Source organism: Babylonia areolata, chromosome 24 (assembly GCF_041734735.1).
Source record: "Babylonia areolata isolate BAREFJ2019XMU chromosome 24, ASM4173473v1, whole genome shotgun sequence".
In the NCBI taxonomy this organism is placed as follows: Eukaryota; Metazoa; Mollusca; class Gastropoda; order Neogastropoda; family Buccinidae; genus Babylonia; species Babylonia areolata.
Genome location: NC_134899.1, coordinates 71,311 through 82,500, shown reverse-complemented (window position 1 = coordinate 82,500; position 11,190 = coordinate 71,311). Strand labels below are relative to the sequence as shown.

Here is an 11,190-nt window from a genome sequence, read left to right as displayed (position 1 = left end):
TCGCCTGATGACGATGAAACTCCCTTTATGCAACGGGAAGAAGTATACCACCATTGTCAGCGCCTACGCACCCACCATGACCAACCCGGATGAGATCAAGGACAAGTTCTACGAGGACCTGAACGCTGTCATCACCACTGTTCCCAACGCAGACAAGCTCATCATTCTTGGTGACTTTAACGCGAGAGTTGGTTGTGACAGCACCTCCTGGGAAGGCGTGATTGGGAAGTATGGGGTTGGTAACTGTAACAGCAATGGCCAACTACTTCTCCAGACATGTGCCGAGCACGACCTTCTTATCACAAACACCGTCTTCTACCTCCCTACCCGTAACAGGATGTCATGGATGCATCCTCGCTCTGGGCATTGGCATCTCATCGACTTTGTCATCGTCAGGAAGAGGGACAGGCAGGACGTACGAGTCACGAGGGCCATGTGCGGAGCCGAGTGCTGGACAGACCACCGCCTTATCGTCTCCAAGCTCAACCTCCGCATCCAGCCCAAGAGACGGCCTCAGGGCATGAAAACACTCAAACGCCTGAATGTTAACAAGCTGGAGCTAGGCAACATCAAGCAGAGCTTTGCTGACACCCTGGAGGAACGCCTTGAGTCCACCGTGCTGGACAACCAGAATGTGGAGGCAGCATGGGGCGCACTGCATGAGACGGTGTACAACACTGCCATGGAGTGCCTGGGCCTTCTGCCAGGAAGCACAAAGACTGGTTTGATGAGAACTGCACTGAGATCAAGCAGCTGCTAGAAGACAAACGCCAAGCCTACAGAGCCCACATTGAAGATTCCAAGTCACAGTCAAAGAAAGACATACTGAAGAGAGCACGCAGCACCATCCAGCTGAAGCTGCGGCAGATGCAGGATTCCTGGTTGAGCAACAAAGCTGATGAGATCCAGGGCTTTGCAGACAGGAACGACATGAAGAACTTCTATAACGGCCTGAAAGAAGTCTACGGTCCCACCACCTCCAGATCTGCTCCACTCCTCAGTGCTGATGGTTCTACCCTGATCACTGACAAAGACGGGATCCTTGAGAGATGGGCTGAACACTTTGACAGCGTACTGAACAGCCCCTCCACCATCAATGATGAAGCCATCGACCGACTCCCCCAGGTGCCAGTCAGTGAGTCGTTGGATGCCATTCCAACTTTGGAGGAGACCCAGACGCTTCCATCATACACCTGTGCAAGCGCAAAGGAAATCGTCAGAATCTGGCCAGAGTGCTGCTCAACTGTCTCACAGCGCACCTTGAGCAAGGTCTCCTACCAGAGAGCCAGTGTGGCTTCCTGAAAGAACGCGGGACTATCGACATGGTGTTTGCTGCCAGGCAGCTCCAGGAGAAGTGTCAGGAACAGAACGTCGACCTTTACTCCACCTATGTCGATCTGACCAAGGCCTTCGATACTGTTAGCAGAGATGGCCTTTGGAGAATCATGGCGAAGTACGGGTGTCCCAGAAAGTTCATCACCATCATACGGCAACTACACGATGGAATGCTGGCCCGAGTCCAAGACAACGGAGAGACTTCAGAACCATTCCCTGTCTCCAACGGAGTCAAGCAAGGGTGTGTTCTTGCCCCCACCCTGTTCAGTCTCATGTTTTCAACCACGCTGACAGATGCCTTCAGAGACGCTGACGTAGGCATTGGCATCAGCTACCGCACAGATGGCTCACTCTTTAACCTCAGGAGGCTTCAAGCAAAAACCAAGGTGAGGACAGACACCGTCAACGACTTTCTGTTTGCTGATGACTGCGCTCTCAACGCTACCTCCGAAGCTGACATGCAACACAGTGTCGACAAGTTCTCTGCTGCCTGTGACAACTTTGGCCTCACAATCAGCACAAAGAAGACTGAGGTGGTGCACCAGCCAGCTCCAGGAAAGCCTTACGTTGAACCAAACATCTTCATCAACTGGCAATGACTGAACGCGGTGGACAAGTTCACATACCTGGGCAGTACACTCTCTCGCACAGTTGTCATGGACGACGAGGTGAATGCCAGACTCGCCAAAGCCAGCGCTGCCTTCGGCAGACTCCATAAGAACGTTTGGAACAGGAGAGGCATCACCCTGGAGACGAAGCTCAAAATATACAAGGCCACACTGCTCTATGGATGTGAATCATGGACGGTCTACAAACGCCACGCCAAAAAGCTGAACCACTTCCACACCACCAGCCTCAGAAAACTCGGCATAAAGTGGCAAGAGAAGATCCCTGACACAGAGGCACTCGTGCAAACATGCCCAGCATCTACACCATCTTGATGCAGGCCATGTAGTTCGCATGCCAGACCACCGACTCCCCAAGAAACTGCTGTACGGCGAACTCCAACATGGCAAGCGCTCCCATGGAGGCCAAAAGAAGCGCTTCAAAGACACTCTGAAAGCTTCTCTGAAGGCCTTCAACATCAGCCACGACACATGGGAGCTGAATGCAATGGACAGATCAACGTGGCGTTCAGCTGTCCACAAAGGCGCCAAATCCTGTGAGGCCAACAGAATCGCTGCAGCAGAGCAACGCAGACAGGCCAGGAAAAGCAGTGCCAGCAAGTCCCCGACAGCCGCCACCATCCCCTGTCCACACAGCGTCAGAACCTTCCGGGCGCGGATTGGCCTGACCAGTCATCTGCGCACCCACAGAGCCCAACCCACCCACCCCCAGGATGACTAGATGGTCCTCGTCGATCCCGACGGACGAAGCACATGCATGCATGTGTGTATATGTGTATATGCATAAGAGTGAATGTGTTTTGGGATGAGTGTGTGCATGTGTGTGGGCCGGTGGATGGGTGTGAGTGTGTGACTGTTCCCCTTTTCATTTTTTTATAATGATGATGATGGTGTGTTGATTATCATTATTATCATTAGTAGTAGGGGTGGCGGTGGTAGTAGTAGTGGTCAGTAGTAGTAGTAGTTGTAATAGTAGTATTTACCATTATTATTGTTGTTGTGTTTATCATTATTGTTTTTGTTGTGACAAGGACAGATTAGAAGACTAGGCAATTCCTAAAATCTTTATCCTTGAGTAATAAAGTTTCTGAATCTCTCTCTCTCTCTCTCTCTCTCTCTCTCTCTCTGGAGATTTGGAAAAGACAGAAAAACAGGTGGAATAAAAGAAAAACATTTTCCCTCTTTCTGTCACCACTTCCTTCAAAACGTGGGCGTTGAATGTCCAATTTTTTCTTCACCCACCTCCACCCCTCTTCCCCCCATGCACAAAGCCTACACACCACCCCACACCACTCCTTCCGGAGAATCAAGTGCGTAATTCAGAGAGAATTATGTTAGCTTGCTTGTGACTAAACCTTGCCCTGGACTCTTAGAACTGTTCACTTCGCGCTCCCGCTGACTGCTGAAAAGAAAGAAAGAAAGAAATCCTTCAGGACAAAGACCTCGTGCTTCTTGAAATTAAAGGAACCTGAGTGAGGGAGAGAGAGAGGACGGCGGGGAACAGCGGGAGGGGGGCAAGAGAAAGAAAGAGAGGGATAGAGACATATGAGTTTGTGCACACATACATTATTTCATGTGAAAAGACATTCATGTGGCCACCAAAGTGACTTTGAAGAAAGGGAAAGAGAGAGAGAGAGAACGAGGAAGAATGATCAGGAACACACACACACACACACACACACACACTGACACACACACACACACACACACACACACACAGAGTGAAGGAGAGAGACTGTCACGGCTCGTGACGTTTGCTATGCATGTGTTCATGTGCAACTCTCTTTTCCATCCCTTCTCCCCCTTTCTCTCTCTCCCCCCTCTCTCTCCCTCTCTCTCCCTTCTCCCCCTCTTTCCATCCCTCTCCTTCACCTCCATCTCTCCTTCATGCTTCTGCACGTGCATATCTGGGATTTATGTGTGTGGCATGTCCCTTCTCCTGAACTTTTTTTTTTTTTTTAAACTCTGAGCGAGTTCAGAAATCTATCTACTTAGGAGAGAAAGATTCCCCTGGGCTGTTGATGCCGAGCTTTGAGGAGAGACGGGTCGCCGTTCCAGCGTGTGTGCTGTTGGGCGCCGTCAGTGAAGTTGTGGTGGCGTCTCCCTTGTCACCCCCTTCTTCTGTATTAGTCTGTGTTTCACTCTGGGCCAGTGGCGTGCCTGTTTACCTGGTGACAGGTGAGGGAGTCTGTGTTTCACACTGGGCCAGTGGCGTGCCTGTTTACCTGGTGACAGGTAAGGGAGTCTGTGTTTCACTCTGGGCCAGTGGCGTGTCTGTTTACCTGGTGACAGGTAAGGGAGTCTGTGTTTGTCTTCGTAACATTAATTTAGTGATGTGACTTGTGATATTTGTTGACATCAGAGTGAGGTTTAGGTTGCTTGTAAGGTTGGGGTGATGTTTTTTTTTTATTATTATTATTTTTTAGTGGAAATCTTTTAAATACAGTATTCTTTTACTTCTAAATATTTGGGGGGAATTAGTAAATGTGTTGTGTTTAGGTGTATCATTTTGCCATAATTATATTCGGCTCGGATTGTTTCAATTTTTTTTTCTTTTTATGGAGATTATCTAATTGCAGTCTGTAAATTTTCCCAAACATTTTTGTGGGGATGGAAATGTGATAAACGGATCAAATACTTTTCACGGCGATAGTTTTGAACGCCGATAGCTCATGTAAAAGGTTATCCACTTGCTTTGTTTAGTGCAATGTTTATTGCTTAAGGAAGAGTTAAGTACCTTGCCTCTCTGTGTGCGTGACAGTGACGACGATAGTACCGTGCCTCTCTCAGTGCGTGACAGTGACGACGATACTACCTTGTCTCTCTCTGTGCGTGACAGTGACGACGATAGTACCTTGCCTCTCTGTGTGCGTGACAGTGACGACGATAGTACCTTGTCTCTCTCAATGCGTGACAGTGACGACGATAGTACCTTGTCTCTCTCAGTGTGCGTGACAGTGACGACGATAGTACCTTGTCTCTCTCAATGCGTGACAGTGACGACGATAGTACCTTGTCTCTCTCAGTGTGCGTGACAGTGACGACGATAGTACCTTGCCTCTCTGTGTGCGTGACAGTGACGACGATACTACCTTGTCTCTGTGTGTGCGTGACAGTGACGACGATAGTACCTTGTCTCACTCAGTGTGCGTGACAGTGACGACGATAGTACCTTGTCTCTCTCTGTGTGCGTGACAGTGACGACAATAGTACCTTGTCTCTCTGTGTGCGTGACAGTGACAACAGTACCTTGTCTCTCAGTGTGCGTGACAGTGACGACGATAGTACCTTGTCTCTGTGTCACTCAGTGTGCGTGACAGTGACGACGATAGTACCTTCCCTCTCTCAGTGCGTGACAGTGACGACGATAGTACCTTGTCTCTCTGTGTGCGTGACAGTGTCGAGGATAGTACCTTGCCTCTCTCTGTGCGTGACAGTGACGACGATAGTACCTTGCCTCTCTCAGTGTCACTCAGTGTGCGTCACAGTGACGACGATAGTACCTTGTCTCTCTCAGTGTCACTCAGTGTGCGTCACAGTGACGACGATAGTACCTTGTCTCTCTGTGTGCGTGACAGTGACGACGATAGTACATTGCGTCTCTGTCTGTGCGTGACAGTGACGACGATAGTACCTTCCCTCTCTCAGTGCGTGACAGTGACGACGATGGTACCTTGCCTCTCTCAGTGCGTGACAGTGACGACGATAGTACCTTGTCTCTCTGTGTGCGTGACAGTGACGACGATAGGACCTTGCCTCTCTCAGTGTGTGTGACAGTGACGACGATAGTACCTTGTCTCTCTGTGTGCGTGACAGTGACGACGATAGTACCTTCTCTCTCAGTGTGCGAGACAGTGACGACGATAGTACCTTGCCTCTCTCAGTGCGTGACAGTGACGACGATAGTACCTTGCCTCTCTGTGTGCGTGACAGGGAGGACGATAGTACCTTGTCTCTCTGTGTGCGTGACACTGAAGACGATAGCACCTTGTCTCTCTCAGTGTGCGTGACAGTGACGACGATAGCACCTTGTCTCTCTGTGTGCGTGACACTGACGACGATAGTACCTTGTCTCTCTGTGTGCGTGACAGTGACGACGATAGTACCTTGCCTCTCTCAGTGCGTGACAGTGACGACGATAGTACATTGCGTCTCTCTCTGTGCGTGACACTGACGACGATAGTACCTTGCCTCTCTCAGTGCGTGACAGTGACGACGATAGTACCTTGTCTCTCTGTGTGTGCGTGACAGTGACGATGATAGTACCTTGTCTCTCTCAGTGTGCGTGACAGTGACGACGATAGTACCTTGCCTCTCTCAGTGTGCGTGACAGTGACGACGGTAGTACCTTGTCTCTCTGTGTGCGTGACAGTGACGACGATAGTACCTTGCCTCTCTCAGTGCGTGACAGTGACGATAGTACCTTGTCTCTCAGTGTGCGTGACAGTGACGACGATAGTACCTTGTCTCTCTCAGTGTGCGTGACATTGACGACGATAGTACCTTCCCTCTCTGTGTGTACGTGACAGTGACGACGATAGTAGCTTGTCTCTCTCAGTGTGCGTGACAGTGACGACGATAGTACCTTGCCTCTCTCAGTGTGCGTGACAGTGACGACGATAGTACCTTGCCTCTCTGTGTGCGAGACACTGACGACGATAGTACCTTGTCTCTCTCAGTGTGCGTGACAGTGACGACGATAGTACCTTGTCTCTCTCAGTGTGCGTGACAGTGACGACGATAGTACCTTGCCTCTCTGTGTGTGCGTGACAGTGACGACGATAGTACCTTGTCTCTCTGTGTGCCTGACAGTGACGACGATAGTACCTTGTCTCTCTCAGTGTTACTCAGTGTGCGTGACAGTGACGACGATAGTACCTTGCCTCTCTCAGTGCGTGACAGTGACGACGATAGTACCGTGCCTCTCTCAGTGCGTGACAGTGACGACGATAGTACCTTGTCTCTCTGTGTGTGTGACAGTGACGACGATAGTACCTTGTCTCTCTGTGTGCGTGACAGTGACGACGATAGTACCTTGTCTCTCTGTGTGTGCGTGACAGTGACAACGATAGTACCTTGTCTCTCTCAGTGCGTGACAGTGACGACGATAGTACCTTGCCTCTCTCAGTGCGTGACAGTGACGACGATAGTACCTTGCCTCTCTCAGTCCGCGACAGTGACGACGATAGTACCTTGTCTCTCTCAGTGCGTGACAGTGACGACGATAGTACCGTGCCTCTCTCAGTGCGCGACAGTGACGACGATAGTATCTTGCCTCTCTGTGTGTGCGTGACAGTGACGACGATAGTACCTTGTCTCTCTCAGTGCGTGACAGTGACGACGATAGTACCTTGTCTCTCTCAGTGCGTGACAGTGACGACGATAGTACCGTGCCTCTCTCAGTGCGCGACAGTGACGACGATAGTATCTTGCCTCTCTGTGTGTGCGTGACAGTGACGACGATAGTACCTTGTCTCTCTGTGTGTGCGTGACAGTGACGACGATAGTACCTTGTCTCTGTGTGCGTGACAGTGACGACGATAGTACCTTGTCTCTCTCAGTGTGCGTGACAGTGAGGACTATAGTACCTTGCCTCTCTGTGTGTGCTTGACAGTGACGACAATAGTACCTTGTCTCTCTCAGTGTGCGTGACAGTGACGATGATAGTACCTTGTCTCTCTAAGTGTGCGTGACAGTGACGACGATAGTACCTTGCCTCTCTCAGTGCGTGACAGTGACGACGATAGTACCTTGCCTCTCTGTGTGTGCGTGACAGTGACGACGATAGTACCTTGTCTCTCTGTATGCGTGACAGTGACGACGATAGTACCTTGTCTCTCTGTGTGCGTGACAGTGACGACGATAGTACCTTCCCTCTCTCATTGTGCGTGACAGTGACGACGATAGTACCTTGCCTCTCTGTGTGTGACAGTGACGACGATAGTACCTTGTCTCTCTGTGTGCGTGATAGTGACGACGATGGTACCTTAACTCTCTGTGTGCGTGACAGTGACGACGATAGTACCTTGTCTCTCTTAGTGTCACTCAGTGTGCGTGACAGTGACGACGATAGTACCTTGTCTCTCTCAGTGTGCGTGACAGTGACGACGATAGTACCTTGCCTCTCTCAGTGCGTGACAGTGACGACGATAGTACCTTGTCTCTCTCAGTGTGCGTGACAGTGACGACGATAGTACCTTGCCTCTCTGTGTGTGCGTAACAGTGACGACGATAGTACCTTGTCTCTCTCAGTGCGTGACAGTGACGACGATAGTACCTTGTCTCTCTCAGTTCGTGACACTGACGACGATAGCACCTTGTCTCTCTCAGCGTGCGTGACAGTGACGACGATAGTACCTTGTCTCTCTCAATTCGTGACACTGACGACGATAGCACCTTGTCTCTCTCAGTGTGCGCGACACTGACGACGATAGTACCTTGTCTCTCTCAGTGTGCGTGACACTGACGACGATAGCACCTTGTCTCTATCAGTGTGCGTGACAGTGACGACGATAGTACCTTGTCTCTCTGTGTGCGTGACAGTGACGACGATAGTACTTTCCCTCTCTGTGTGCGTGACAGTGACGACGATAGTACCTTGCCTCTCTGTGTGCGTGACACTGACGACGATAGTACCTTGTCTCTCTGTGTCACTCAGTGTGTGTGACAGTGATGACGATAGTACCTTGTCTCTCTGTGTGCGTGACAGTGACGATAGTACCTTGTCTCTCTCAGTGTGTGACAGTGACGACGATAGTAGATTGCCTCTCTCAGTGCGTGACAGTGACGACGATAGTACATTGCGTCTCTGTCTGTGCGTGACAGTGACGACGATAGTACCTTGTCTGTGTGCGTGACAGTGACGATAGTACCTTGCCTCTCTCAGTGCGTGACACTGTCGACGATAGTACCTTGCCTCTCTGTGTGCGTGACAGTGACGACGATAGTACCTTGTCTCTCTGTGTGCGTGACATTGACGACGATAGTACCTTGTCTCTCAGTGTGTGCGTTACAGTGACGACGATAGTACCTTGTCTCTCTGTGTGCGTGACAGTGATGACGATAGTACCTTGCCTCTCTGTGTGCGTGACAGTGACGACGATAGTACCTTGTCTCTCTCTGTGCGTGACAGTGATGACGATAGTACCTTGCCTCTCTCAGTGTTCGTGACAGTGACGACGATAGTACCTTGTCTCTCTGTATGTGCGTTACAGTGACGACGATAGTACCTTACCTCTCTGTGTGCGTGACAGTGACGACGATAGTACCTTGTCTCTATCAGTGTGCGTGACAGTGACGACGATAGTACCTTGTCTCTCTTTGTGTGCGTGACAGAGATGACGATAGTACCTTGCCTCTCTGTGTGCGTGACAGTGACGACGATAGTACCTTGCCTCTCTGTGTGCGTGACAGTGACGACGATAGTACCTTGCCTCTCTCAGTGTGCGTGACAGTGACGACGATAGTACCTTGCCTCTCTGTGTGCGTGACAGTGACGACGATAGTACCTTGTCTCTCTTTGTGTGCGTGACAGTGACGACGATAGTACCTTGTCTCTCTCTGTGTGCGTGACAGTGACGACGATAGTACCTTGCCTCTCTCAGTGTGCGTGACAGTGACGACGATAGTACCTTGCCTCTCTGTGTGTGCGTGACAGTGACGACGATAGTACCTTGCCTCTCTCAGTGCGTGACAGTGACGACGATAGTACCTTGTCTCTCTGTGTGTGCGTTACAGTGATGACGATAGTACCTTGCCTCTCTCAGTGTGCGTGACAGTGACGACGATAGTACCTTGCCTCTCTCAGTGTGCGTGACAGTGACGACGATAGTACCTTGCCTCTCTCAGTGTACGTGACAATAACGACGATAGTACCTTGCCTCTCTCAGTGCGTGACAGTAACGACGATAGTACCTTGCCTCTCTCAGTGCGTGACAGTAACGACGATAGTACCTTGCCTCTCTCAGTGCGTGACAGTGACGACGATAGTACCTTGCCTCTCTCAGTGCGTGACAGTAACGACGATAGTACCTTGCCTCTCTCAGTGCGTGACAGGCGTTGCGCACACCTCGTGGTCTTCGCCATTGATTTCCGGAATGGCAGAGAAGCGCGAAGTGATCAATGTTGATGACATGCACAGCCTGGCTTCCAATCGATCCTTCCGTCACGGTCCGCTGGAGGCACGGCCTACACTTGACTTCCAGTCCACCGACTGGCTCCAAGAGCACCAATCAATAAATCAATCATTTCTGGAGTGTTTGTACAACATGCACAAACTCACCTGCCCTCACTGTCTAAACCATTCAAATTTAGAGATGAAATATCAGAGCTTATCACAAACACTGTGGACTCTCCGAGATAAGTACAAATGGAGAGAGGGAAAGAGGGAAAATATAAAAGGGCTCCCGCCCTTGACTACAGGTAGGTTTCCCTAATTAAGAGTGTTTGAATGAAGACAACAGGGAAAATCTTCTAATGTAAACAGATCGCAAAAGCATACAGCTGAAATACAGATCAAATCATCTTCCAATGACGCTTCAAAATCTGAAAATACCACGATAAAAAAGCGTGACTTTGAAAAAGAAAACGGTGCAACTCACCAGTGGATTTTTCTCAGCAACACTGAAGACAAACACAGTCCCTGGTGTAGCAGTGAGCTGATTCAAACCCAGGAAACCTTCTCACAAAGACAACTCTCAGCAAGGGAGCAACACCAGTGGAGCGTGTCCCCAGTCTGCCACCATTCAAACTGCGTGAAGTCCTGAAGCACAGCAAGTGAACGACGTGTTCTGATCCCAACGCCCGTCAGTCCGCTCACACTTCTGAATACAGCAAAATGGCCGCACCGCGCCTGTGTGCACGACACAGGATTCGTTCGCGCGTTGCGGACACGCTCGCAAGCGTTGGACGCGTGTTGGAAAAGTGCGTGTGTTTGCCGCGTGGTGTGTTGCAGCAGTTGTTGGCATGACTGCAACACCTGTTCATGTACAGGCTTCGTGTCATGGCCGTCCTTCGTTCGCTACACACGCGCGCGCGCGCACCACACACACACACACACACACGCACGCGCGCACACACACACACACAAACGCACACACACACACACACACAGGCACACACACACGCACACACGCACACACACAAACGCACACACACACACACACACACACACACACGCACACACACAGACGCACACACTGAAACACACACACAAACACACACACGCACG

The 11,190-nt window shown here is 50.5% G+C and overlaps 1 protein-coding gene across 2 annotated transcripts in view; it reads right to left on the bottom strand.

Moving 5' to 3' along the window:
• The window catches only part of LOC143299013 (sodium- and chloride-dependent taurine transporter-like), a 160,138-nt gene extending 149,383 nt beyond the window's left edge, over positions 1–10,755 (bottom strand). Inside the window, exons 1-2 of one of the 2 annotated variants that reach the window (XM_076612086.1) lie at positions 10,562–10,755; positions 4,130–4,243 (exon numbers count right to left, since the gene is read on the bottom strand). The gene's annotated coding sequence lies outside the window, so the exon portion shown is untranslated. The remainder of the gene's footprint in view (positions 1–4,129; positions 4,244–10,561) is intronic. The other variant, XM_076612085.1, reaches the window with a different exon arrangement.
• Between the last annotated feature and the right edge of the window lie 435 nt (positions 10,756–11,190).